Source organism: Lipotes vexillifer, unplaced genomic scaffold (genome assembly GCF_000442215.2).
Source record: "Lipotes vexillifer unplaced genomic scaffold, Lipotes_vexillifer_v1.1 scaffold4, whole genome shotgun sequence".
Taxonomy (NCBI): domain Eukaryota; kingdom Metazoa; phylum Chordata; class Mammalia; order Artiodactyla; family Lipotidae; genus Lipotes; species Lipotes vexillifer.
The window spans coordinates 6,448,457-6,459,553 of NW_006785876.1; the positions used below are offsets into that span (position 1 = coordinate 6,448,457).

An 11,097-nucleotide genomic window follows, 5' to 3' on the forward strand; every position below is an offset into this window, starting at 1 on the left:
GGACCGGGGCACGAACCTGTGTCCCCTGCATCGGCAGGCGGACTCTCAACCACTGCGCCACCAGGGAAGCCCTATAGCTCATATTTTTAGTGACTAAATGACCAAAGAAGAAATACCATGAAACATCTCCAGCTTAAAATACCTCAGAGTTGAAAACGTTATTACTAGCTACAACTAGTTACAACACCCTCAAAACAGTGTCAAAAATCTGGATTGTGAAATCCATCAGTCTACCCATTTACTAAAAGACAGTGGAATTTTTAAATTGTTTCACTCCTGAGAAATATTAATTCAGCAGACCTATGTACTGATTCTGCACATCTACAGAGTCTCAATTTCAATCACTCATAATCTGAGCATCCCACATAATATAAATTAATAGAAAACTATTATAACCAGAACATTTTCATTTTCATAGAACTCCAAGGGCAGGAAGCGATTATGGTTAAGCCAACACTATTAGACACTACATTTTAGTTTTGTTGTTAAAAAAAAAAAAAAATTCAAGTTACATCATGATCTAAATTTCTTCTGCTGTGCAAAAGTAATACCAAACGATCATTCAATCACTGAGAATGCAAAAAATAAAAAAACAAATTAAAATCTGCAAAATTTTAAAACTTCTATACCTAGTTTTGGTATAACACAATGATAATTCCAATATATTTATATATGCCCCAATTCAAGTTAATCAACATAGTAGAACCTGGTAGTAATGATCAACTAATCTCTCAAGTTCAGTTTCTCCATCCGTCAAAAATAGTTTCTACCTGTCTCACAGGAGTGTTCTAAAGAAGACAGTGGCTGCAACATAATGTGCACTCAAAAAATATACGTGAATTGAAAACATCAAAACACCTGTAAATTGTGAAAATTCCCTATAAACAGACGGATTGTAAACTGAGTTTACTTATCTCAGTTGTCTACATGAGCGATTATTTTTTTAAACCTATAGACATAGAAGCCGTGACACACTGCTCAGAGACACGTGAAGTTCTATTATTATATTTTTCTTCTTTAGACTGATATTAATGTAGGTTTCTACTCCATGTGCTTTCATATCCAGTACTCTCAAAGAAATACTGAGTTTCAAAAAAAATTTTATTCTTTACAAAAATGGTTCTTAAAGTGCACTGCCAACATGCCTATCAGATCATCCTAAAATACGTGACATCCAAACCCTGAAAAAATGGCAAGCTTACTTTTCCAATATTGAAAACACTGTTGTTTTTACATAAAATATTATATAATTGAGTGACAATGGTTAACGGTCCAGATATATGCAAAAATTTGGAATCAATTATACTTCTAATAGTAAGAAGTAAGTGTATTTGACAAGGATGTCAAAAAAGGAGCTCTCTTAAACATCAAGATTCTCTTCCAGTCTAGATTCACATTTTAGAAATATTAAACCTTATGAGATGTCCATATTAAATATAAACAATTCAATAAAAGATCTCATGTGGTTAAAAACACATTTCATGTGACTAAAAAGGAGTGGGAGATTTACTGGAAGCATGTAAAAAAGAAGTGAATTGGTATAAACATTTCGGAGTTTATAAGGGGTCTTTCACCTGTACTGGCTCACATATTTCACAACCACCCTCTTAGGCATGTATCTCCCCTCTATTCATGAAGAAGGTAAGAGTAAAAACACTGGGTGAAGGTAACAAATCTAACACAAAAAACAGGCTTTGATCCCAGGTAACCTGAAATATTCAGTCCATCTACATACATATTTTTAAAAAATTCACCAATCCCCTACCATTTTAGTGCCATAGTTTTAACACACTAAAATAATATGGAATTACTGAGAAGTTGTACACATAGTAGCCAAGGGACTTGTCATTAAGTTTTCTTGGAGACTGATGACTTTAAAAGTTAAGTTCAGGAATTCTTTGCTTAAAAGTAAATCTTAGGCAGACGGATAAACAACTATAACAAAGTATAACTATGGAAATTGGCGGGGGGAGGGACCAAAGACATCTGACGTTCAGAACTACAGTTTGAAAATCACTAATTTCATCCAAATCCCTCATTTTTCAGGTGAGGATACTGAAGTCCAGAGGGGTTTCTTGAACTGCCCAAGGACACATCACTATTTAGTGACACAGCTGGGACTAAAACTGAGGTCCCCTGACTCCTGGTCCAGAGTTCTTTCTACTATCCCACAAGGAACACACAAATAAAAGTTGATTATAATTAACTCACAAGACCTCCACAATGTGTCTGTCATAGTGAACTTTGTTGTGAAATATCTGTCTATGCCGACTCACAGTTTAGCTGTAAAGAGCTGGGCTCTGGAATTCAAACACAAGCTCTAACACTTACCAGGTGACCTTGGGCAAGTCACATCACCTCCCTGCCTCAGTTCCCTCATCTTTAAAAAGGAGATTAAAAATACTCCTCTCATAGGTGACATCAAGTAATGTATACAAAGCACTTAGGACAGTGCCTGGTACCTAGAACGCACTCAGCTCATGATGATGACGATGATGATGAAGAATCCAAGCAAAAGTATAGCTTCTTGAAAACATATCACAAAGTACTATTATTAAACACATATACTCTCAGGGGAAGAATATTATGATTAGGAATAGTCTTTTAAAGATTCAGAAACAAGTAATATGAATAAAGTAAAATATAAAGGATTCAGTCATAAAACTGCTATAGCATTTGAAATAGCAAAAGTACACTTCAAGATTTTTAAATAGTTTATATTTATATAATATTTTATATTTACTGCCCTATGAATTCAATGAACACAGCAGTTTTTCAGCAACTAGTATATACTATAAGCCAGTTAGCATGTTATTTTAATATTCATAACCTTATTTAACCTTCAATATCCACTATCAGTCAGATTCTATCAGAGGCAGTAGTATAATGCAAGAAAAACTTACAGATCCGTTCCAGAAAAGTAAGAGATTCATCAGTATCACCTATTAAGCGTGAATGACACGTTTGGATAAATGAGATGGAGCATTAGTCTGGAACACATCAGGTGCCCATGGAAACGCTGGTTCTCCCTTAGCAGTAGTATGGAGTTGTTTTGTACCGGGAATATACTGTAACCAGATCAATATAGCACCATTACTGGGGCGTACAGTATTATTTGTCAAAGAGAATGATCTTAGGTAACAGTGTCTATTACACTCTATGCTGTTTCACAAATTAAAATATGTGTAAACAGTTTTTGCAGATTTACTGGAGGTAGTCGGTAGACAAGTTGAGAGGAAATCAATTAAATAGTTAAATGTCTGTAAAACAACACAATTTACGTAATTCTCATCTGAAGCCTCCAGCGATCCTGGAAGGAGGTGGGATAAGGTTAGGTACTAATTCCGTTTTACTGATGAGGAAATTGAGACTCAGAAAAGTTAAATACCTTAACTGAAATCACACAGAGAGAATCAGGGCAGAAAAGGGCTACATCTAGATTCTGAAATTAGTTTTAAGTGCTCTTTGCACCTATCCACAGTGTATCTCAGAACATTAATATCTCTCCAGATCCATTATTCAATAAACTTAAGGCTAGAGCAGCCAATATTTATTGAGTACATACTTCTTATGTGCTTCGCTGCACCCAACACACATCACATGGGTTACTTCATTTAACCCTCAGCAGTAAGGAATCAAACCAAATGTGTTTGACTCAATAAAATATTTTATCCACTACAGTATAAATTCAATTAATACAATAAAACATTAAGTTGAATTATTTTTCTTTACTATTTAGGTGAGCCATCAGCAAAACCAGTCTTTAATATAATAAGTAGATTTCTAACTAATTTCACTATCCAACCTCACCATAAAGTAAAACAAGCATTATTTTCAACAAGAATACTCAATGTTCTGATTTAACTGGCATGGCCTAACTTTCTTTGCAGATTCCTACACCAAAAATCAAGAGAGAACCAAAAATCAAGGTGCCCAAGATTTCTATCCAATTATATGGAGAAAAGTAGAAAATTTTAATTACCTGTGGCTTAAATGGACAGGTCACTTGCTGGCCTTATTCCAGATAGCTCATCTGTTATTTAAGCACATAAGCAATAAAGTTGTCACTACTTTAAAGCAAGTACATTTCTGAGGCTGCAGTACGTTTAATCCTCCTAAAATCATATATTCCAAATTTCAACAAGCCTGAAAGGAGGGTGACCATATTATTAAGTAGACCCAACTGGAACATTTTTGAAAATGGAAGGAGTTCTATTAAGAATTATCCTGAGACAAACAGACTCTAAACCATGACTGCCCCAGAAAAAGCAGGGTATATATACATAAGAGCAACCCATTTTGATTTGTGTGTTATGGGCTGCTCTCTGTATATGCTTAATTCGTGAGCTTTAAGATTTTGTTCCAGATCCAAGGGTTATCATCGGCCTTGAGACCAAGAGTACCACTTCACAATCAGGCCAGAGTTAAGGGTGTGTTATCTATAAACAAAGGGTTTTTTTTTTTAGTTTTTCTTTCGAACTTAACTTTATAAACATTTGCTTGAAAAAACCACTCTATGTATTTCAAAGAAAGCAATCTTGCAAAATATCGCCAAATTTCAGACTTATCTCTTCAAAAGTTTTGAATACCAATAACCACAAAACTACCTCTGAAATGGCCCAATGCTCAGTTTTCTACTATAATTTATCAAATTGTTTTTTATACAAAAAGTTAAGGAAAAAGCACCATCTTTCAAACTGAAAAAACTCAGGAGTAAAAGAGTTGAAAGGTTTTCACTGAAAACTAACTAAAGTGATAAAAGATAGTGGAAACCCACAGTCACGAAACAGTACAATGATTAAAGGAAACTCCACTTAGTGTTATTATGACTCTCCAAACAAATCTGCCGTTAGCCGTACAACCTAGGAGTCAAAAGAATGCTTTGCTTTAATTTTCAAGCTGTAAGTAAGTATTAACAGACCCAAGCTTTGAACTACAGTATGTGAATGAAAGGCATTATTTGAATATAATTATAATTCCCTAAAGCAACAAATGTTCTAAGAGTTGGCTTCTCTGACTTAAAACTCAACAAAATCAAGAACTGGAAAATGTCTCAAAGGCTAGATTCTAGACCTATGCTGTCCAATAAGGCAGCCACTAGCCACATGTGACTATTTATAATTAAGTTAATTAAAATAAAATTAAAAATTAAATACCTCAGTGCACTACTAGCCACACTTCAAGTGCTCAAGAGCCACTTGTGTCTAGTGGATACCATATTAGGACAGCACAGATTACAGAATATTTCCACAACGATAGAAAGTTCCATTGGACAGGGCTGCTCTAGACCTAGGCTGCTCTAGATCTTTTCTTGAATATTCCCAGAGGTAAGAAACTTGCAATAGCACAATGAAGTGCACTTTATTTTTGCAAAGTAGTAACTATCAGGAAATTATTCATAACATTCAGTGAAATCCAGCCTCTCTAAAACATCCACCAGAAATTCCACAAGTTCCATCCTCAATTTGGTCTTCAAGTAAATCTTTACAGAGGTAATTTAATTCTGTTTCCAAAGTTCTGTCCTCACATATAGTAAAACCCTACGTCCTCTCCTCCTAGATAAATACATCCTCATTTCTCTGGAACAAAAGAGTTTAAAGTTTCTAAAGCCTCACGGAGTTAAGCTCATTTATCCACGTGTACGTTAACAACACATTTCCAGGATCGCCTCTGAGTGTCAGATATTACATTCCACTGCCCCTATAAAAATCCACACCAGTTTCTTGATTTTTCCACTTAGAAAGCCAGGTCACAGTCATTCTGAAATCCTTAAACAGGGAGATAAAAATGACAGGTAATTGATCAGTGCCTGGAGCTTGTTATAAGCATTAACCTGTATTACCTCATTTAATCCTCACAATTCTGATCTAGGTTATTACTATCCCCATTTTACAGACCAGAACACCCAGCCAAAGACACGCTAAATAATTTCCCCAGGGGTCACAGATGTGGGCTCACCCCAGAGGGAAGGGAGTCGATCTTTTCCTTTTCCTGGACGCTACACTTCTACTAACGCTACCTAACTCTTCTTCCACCTCGCCCATAAAGCTACAATTTCCTTGTTTAAGAATTCTTCCCCCCAAAACACGACCTAGATGACACGCGGAAGGTGCTTCTGAACACACCCAGCGACGCCCGCTCCCGCTCGCCCTCCCAGCTCCCCTGGCCCCACGCCCACCCGCCTACGGGGAGGAGTCAAGGTCAACTCCACACGCCGCGGGAGAACCCGGCCGACTCGCGGGGGCCACCGCCTCGGGAGACGCTGCTTCTGTGTGTCCCTCAGCCTCCCGCGCTAACGACCGGGACCCCCGACGGCAGCTCCCGGGGGCAGAGGGGCGGGGCCCAAACACGCAGGGCTCGGCGCCTCTCCCGGCCCCCAGCCCTCTCCCCCGCCCGCCCCCGCGCCTCCCCCGGTCCCCCTACAACCTCTGTTCTAAGAACACTTGTAGACCCGGCTGCGCGTCCCGCGTGGAGAATGTGGGGATAGAGATGGTGCGGTTTCTGCGGCGGCGGCCCGGGACACGCTTGGAAAGGGGCGCGGTAGGGGGCTGAGAGAGTCTAAAGGGAAAGGGTGGCTGGGCGCGGACGGGGGGGCAAGATGGCGTGAGCCCGACTCTCTGTGGGGCGGGGGTGGCGGAGGTGGAGGAGGGAGGGCTACAAACACCCCCGCCACTCCCGACGCGGGCGCTGGCGCATGCGCGCTCGGCCAGGTGGCGCGCGGTCTCTTTTTTCTAGGCAGCCACTTCCGCCACGCTCGCTGGGGGCGGGGCGTCGCGGAGCGCGACAGTCGCCGCTTTCCTTGCGGCGTTGGTGCGGGCGGTGCGGACGGTGAGGGCGGTGAGGGCTGCGCGGAGCCGGGGGCGGGCGACCCTGAGCCACGCTGCGGCCCTTAGAGCGGGGGCTGCTGGGAGATGAGTGGGGATGAGCTGAGAATCGGAGTGTGTTGAAGGCCATTCTTGGACTGCTTAAGAATGAGCTGAGAGGACTAGGGTTTTCGAGGGACTTAGTGAACGAGGCTGGAAGTTTGTTTTCAGCTTCAGGGCAGAGATTGACCTCTGTAAGTCTTGTCCGCAGTAGGGGTGAACCGGGATCTTACCCGGACGATGGAGGGAAACGGAGACATCAGAAAGGCCCTCCTCCCCCAAAGGACCGCGGTGCTGGGGTATGGATATGCGACCCTTTCTGGGACCGTGAAACACCCCCTCTTACGCCGGCCCTCGCACATCACCGCTCCCCATCCTTCCCCTGCGCAAAGTCATTCCAGAGGCAGTGGGAGATGATAGTCTGCAGCGAATTTTTCCCTCCTATTCATTTTACCAAGCTCAAGCATTTAATGACCACGTTTTTATTGAAAACTATTTGCTATTTCAAGACTTCTGAATGGATGATTCTATATTTATTTTTCCTTAGAATTTTAGCCTGCTTCTCCTTATTTTAAAATCTTGCACTCCCACTTTTGAGCTGTACATCCTGTCCTCTCAGAATTGATTGATACAGATGTATTTCTTTAAATAATACAGTCATAAGACAGTGATTTCAGTTGCTTTCATTATTTTACGTGGTCTTGTTATTTATATTTTTAACATTCTTTTCAGCTGCTCAGGAACAAAAACTTACCCACTTAAGTCCATGCCTACGACGTCAAGTATTATATTTCAGAGATTCAACTACTAACCCTCATCAAGTCTTTTTTAAGCATTATTACTTCATTTATTTTCTTGCCTCTATGAATATTTGTGTTCTGAAATAATCCCTTCCTATTCACTTACACTGTTTAAAATAGCAACTTATTTGGTTATTTCGTCTGTGGATTGTAGTTGAGTTTCTTGTTAATTTTGTTTTTAGCTCTCCTTTAATCTCCCCAACACTTAAATACTTGCCAAATAAAGTTCCAAAAGAATAAATTTGTTTACGATGTAAAAGCTCACCATAATGTGTAAATCAGGGCTCAGTCCACTGATGGGCAAAGTGTATAGGGGAAGAAAGTAACAGTGAGAGAGAATCGTCATAATTTCTTATGAAGGAAGACTGGTTTATACAATAGTTGAAAAGCCCTTTCAAGTACATTAGCAAGAAAACAGAAGAAAATTAAGAAAAATATTAATAGTACGTCTAAGGAAATATAACTGGAAGGAGATCCTTTCAAGTAAAATTATGTTCAGTCAGTGTTGCCGTACTGATATTTTCATTGGACTTTTACCTGCATCACATGGAGGCCAGATTTGACCTAGTTTTTCGGGACAGAACCCAGACCTTACTCTCAAGCCACTGGTGTCTAACCTACATATAATCACACACAGCAGGAGTTAATCAAAGTGTGCCATGGAGAAGGGAAACCGAGTTAAACAGGCCCTGGTAGAGGGAGCTCAAAATTTCACTCTTAGGAAATTGTGAATTTTGCTGTTGGCGGAGATCTTAGCTTTGCAGTCCCATGAGTTATCTTAGTGTTCCTACCTCCTGGAATCTGTTAAAATCTATTTTAAAAATTTGATTTAGTCATAATTTTGTTTGTAGTTTGAGAGCACTCCTGCCCACAATGGGTCAAAAATATTCTCCATTCGATTAATATCAAAGATCCTAAATTATCATTGCTACTAAGAGATCTTCATTATAACAAAGCTAAAGCAATGGTGCTGAAATTAAGACATTGATGACTACCACCTCTCAGAAAAACACGTGATTTCCAAAGCATGTGGAAAAAACACATTAGGAGACCAAGTGAATTCATCACACCACAAAAATGTCTTCATCCCTTGAACAAAGCCATTAAAGGAAAATGAAGCATTGTTACTGTAGATTTTTACATTCCTCTGGTATAATAACCTTCATATAGACTGACTAATGAAAACAGAAAGGGTACATATCTAAGCAAAAATGCCTCTGGGCATCTTAGAAGACGACTAGATTAGATAATTAAAGAAGGCTTAATCCTCCAAATAATAGCAGAAGCCATGCCTAGTATGGAGCCATCTCTGTGATAAAGTGGTTTCTTCTCCTGTGGATGCCATGCAGACAGTTTACTCCAGGTGACCTGCAAATTCTTACTCTTTTGTGCCCCATGACTGTCATGTATTAGGATGCTTGTGGAGGCTTTTTCTTTTCCTATTTATCAATTATTTCACCCTTTGCTATATTTGCTATTCTAATGTTTAAATAGTCACCATGGAAATAAAACAGGTAGAACTGAATATTGTTTAGAATTGCATATTGATATTGTTGCTATATTCAGTTAATTTCCTAATATTAAGAACTCTTTTTCAGTTGCAATCTCAGAGGTATCTTGTTTTATCTTTAGAACGAGGAGTTCTGACCAAAACAATTATTCAGCTCTGTGGTACCTGGGCAAGTCATTTTATATCATGGGTCCTCAGTTTTCATATCTGTAAAATGAGGTGATCAAATCAAATGAAATAAAACCTGTAACCCTAAAACTCTATGATCCTTTAAAGTAGGAATAACCAAAAGATGAATCTTAAAGGTGTACAGAATAATTTCAGCATTTATATTTATGCTACCAAAAATTATGTGACTATGCAGGACTCTTGCTTTAGGCCAACTTGGATCAACTGATGTTATGTATTTCAAAAGAAAGCCCAACATGAAAAGATATATATTAATCAAATTTATTGACACACTGGAGGGAGGGTGTATCACATAACTGTTCAGAGTTTAATCAAATTGGCTTCCCATACCTTCCAATTATATTCATATGTTTTGAAGTAGGAAGAGCAACACAGTGGTGAGAGAAGAAATGCTAAGAATTGCAGCACTGAGCAGCTTGTAGAACTATAATCATGAACCATCCTCCTAGGAATCTCTCATCGCAGGTTTAACACTCCAGGATCTTTTAAAATTAGTGCTTGGCTGCTAGAAAATGATCATTTTTGAGACTTAGATGGGAAGGGAATCATAGAATATCAGGGTTTCATGGGGCCCCTGAACTCTCTAGACATATGGAAATTTAGTTGCTCCCATTCCTATAGAATCTAATATATAATACCTCTTGTACTGGAAACGAACAACTTTTACATTTCTCCCCTTGAAAATAAGGTCTATTTGCTGAGTGTTAGTGATAGGTGCTAATTATTTCGTTCATTCGACAATTATTATGATGGGCCTACCATGTGCCTGACACTATTCTAGGAGCTGCAGATATAGCAGTGAACAAAACAAAACTCCATGCCATCATCAACCTCACATTCTAGAAGGAGGAGTTGCACAATAAAATAAATACCCAAATTGTGTAATATGTTAAAAGGCTATGAGTGTTAGAGGGGGAAAATTTTGTACAACAGGGATGGGATTATGGAATGCGAATAAGCAGGAGGAATAGGAGAACTGTGATATTTGTAATGGGCAAGCAGGGTAGGGCTCACTGAGGAAGTGGCATTTGAATAATGACTTGAGGAAGAAGGTAGTTGTAGATATCTAAAGAAAGAGCCTTCCAGACAATGAGACCAACCCGTGCCAAGGCCCCGTAGTGGGAAGGGGGCTGGTAAGTTGCAGGAGTGACCAAGAGGCCATTTTAGCTGAAGAATAGTGACCCAGAAAGAAGATAGAAGAGGTCACAGAAGAACTAGGAGACCAGATGGTGGAAGGTCTGTGTGCCTGGGACTAGGAGGCTATTAGCAGAGAATTGACATGATGTGGTTAAGGGTTTAAAATGATTACTGTGGCTGCTGGGCTGGAAATAGTCTTTAGAGGCACAGAGAGTAACCAGGCAAGAGATGACGGTAGCTTGTATTAGGGTTGTTACAGTAGATTCCATGAGACGTGGTTGGATTCTGGATATAGTTTGAAACTCATTGTGATTTACTGACAGATTGGATTTGGGATTCTAGAGAATGAGAGGAATCAAGGATGACTCTCAAGGGTTCTAAGAAAGTGGAAAAATGAATTTTCCATGAACTGAGATGGAAAGGACTGGGGATGGAGTATGTTGGGTGGGTATAAGAGATCAAGAATCCAGAGAATTCCCTGGCAGTCCAGTGGTTAAGACTCTGCACTTCCAGTGCAAGGACCGCAGGTTCCATCCCTGGTCAGGGAACTGAGATCCCATATGCTATGTGGCCGCGGCCAAAAAAAAAAAAAAAAAAA

General features: G+C 39.5%; 2 protein-coding genes across 3 annotated transcripts in view; one reads left to right on the top strand and one right to left on the bottom strand.

The window, feature by feature from the left end:
• Window positions 1-6,674, bottom strand: part of SUPT3H (SPT3 homolog, SAGA and STAGA complex component) — a 439,195-nt gene extending 432,521 nt beyond the window's left edge. Inside the window, exon 1 of one of the 2 annotated variants that reach the window (XM_007458306.1) lies at window positions 6,427-6,575. The gene's annotated coding sequence lies outside the window, so the exon portion shown is untranslated. Of the gene's footprint in view, window positions 1-6,426 lie in introns of both variants that reach the window. The other variant, XM_007458307.1, reaches the window with a different exon arrangement.
• The window catches only part of RUNX2 (RUNX family transcription factor 2), a 210,813-nt gene that overhangs the window by 43,345 nt on the left and 156,371 nt on the right, over window positions 1-11,097 (top strand). The window lies entirely within an intron of this gene.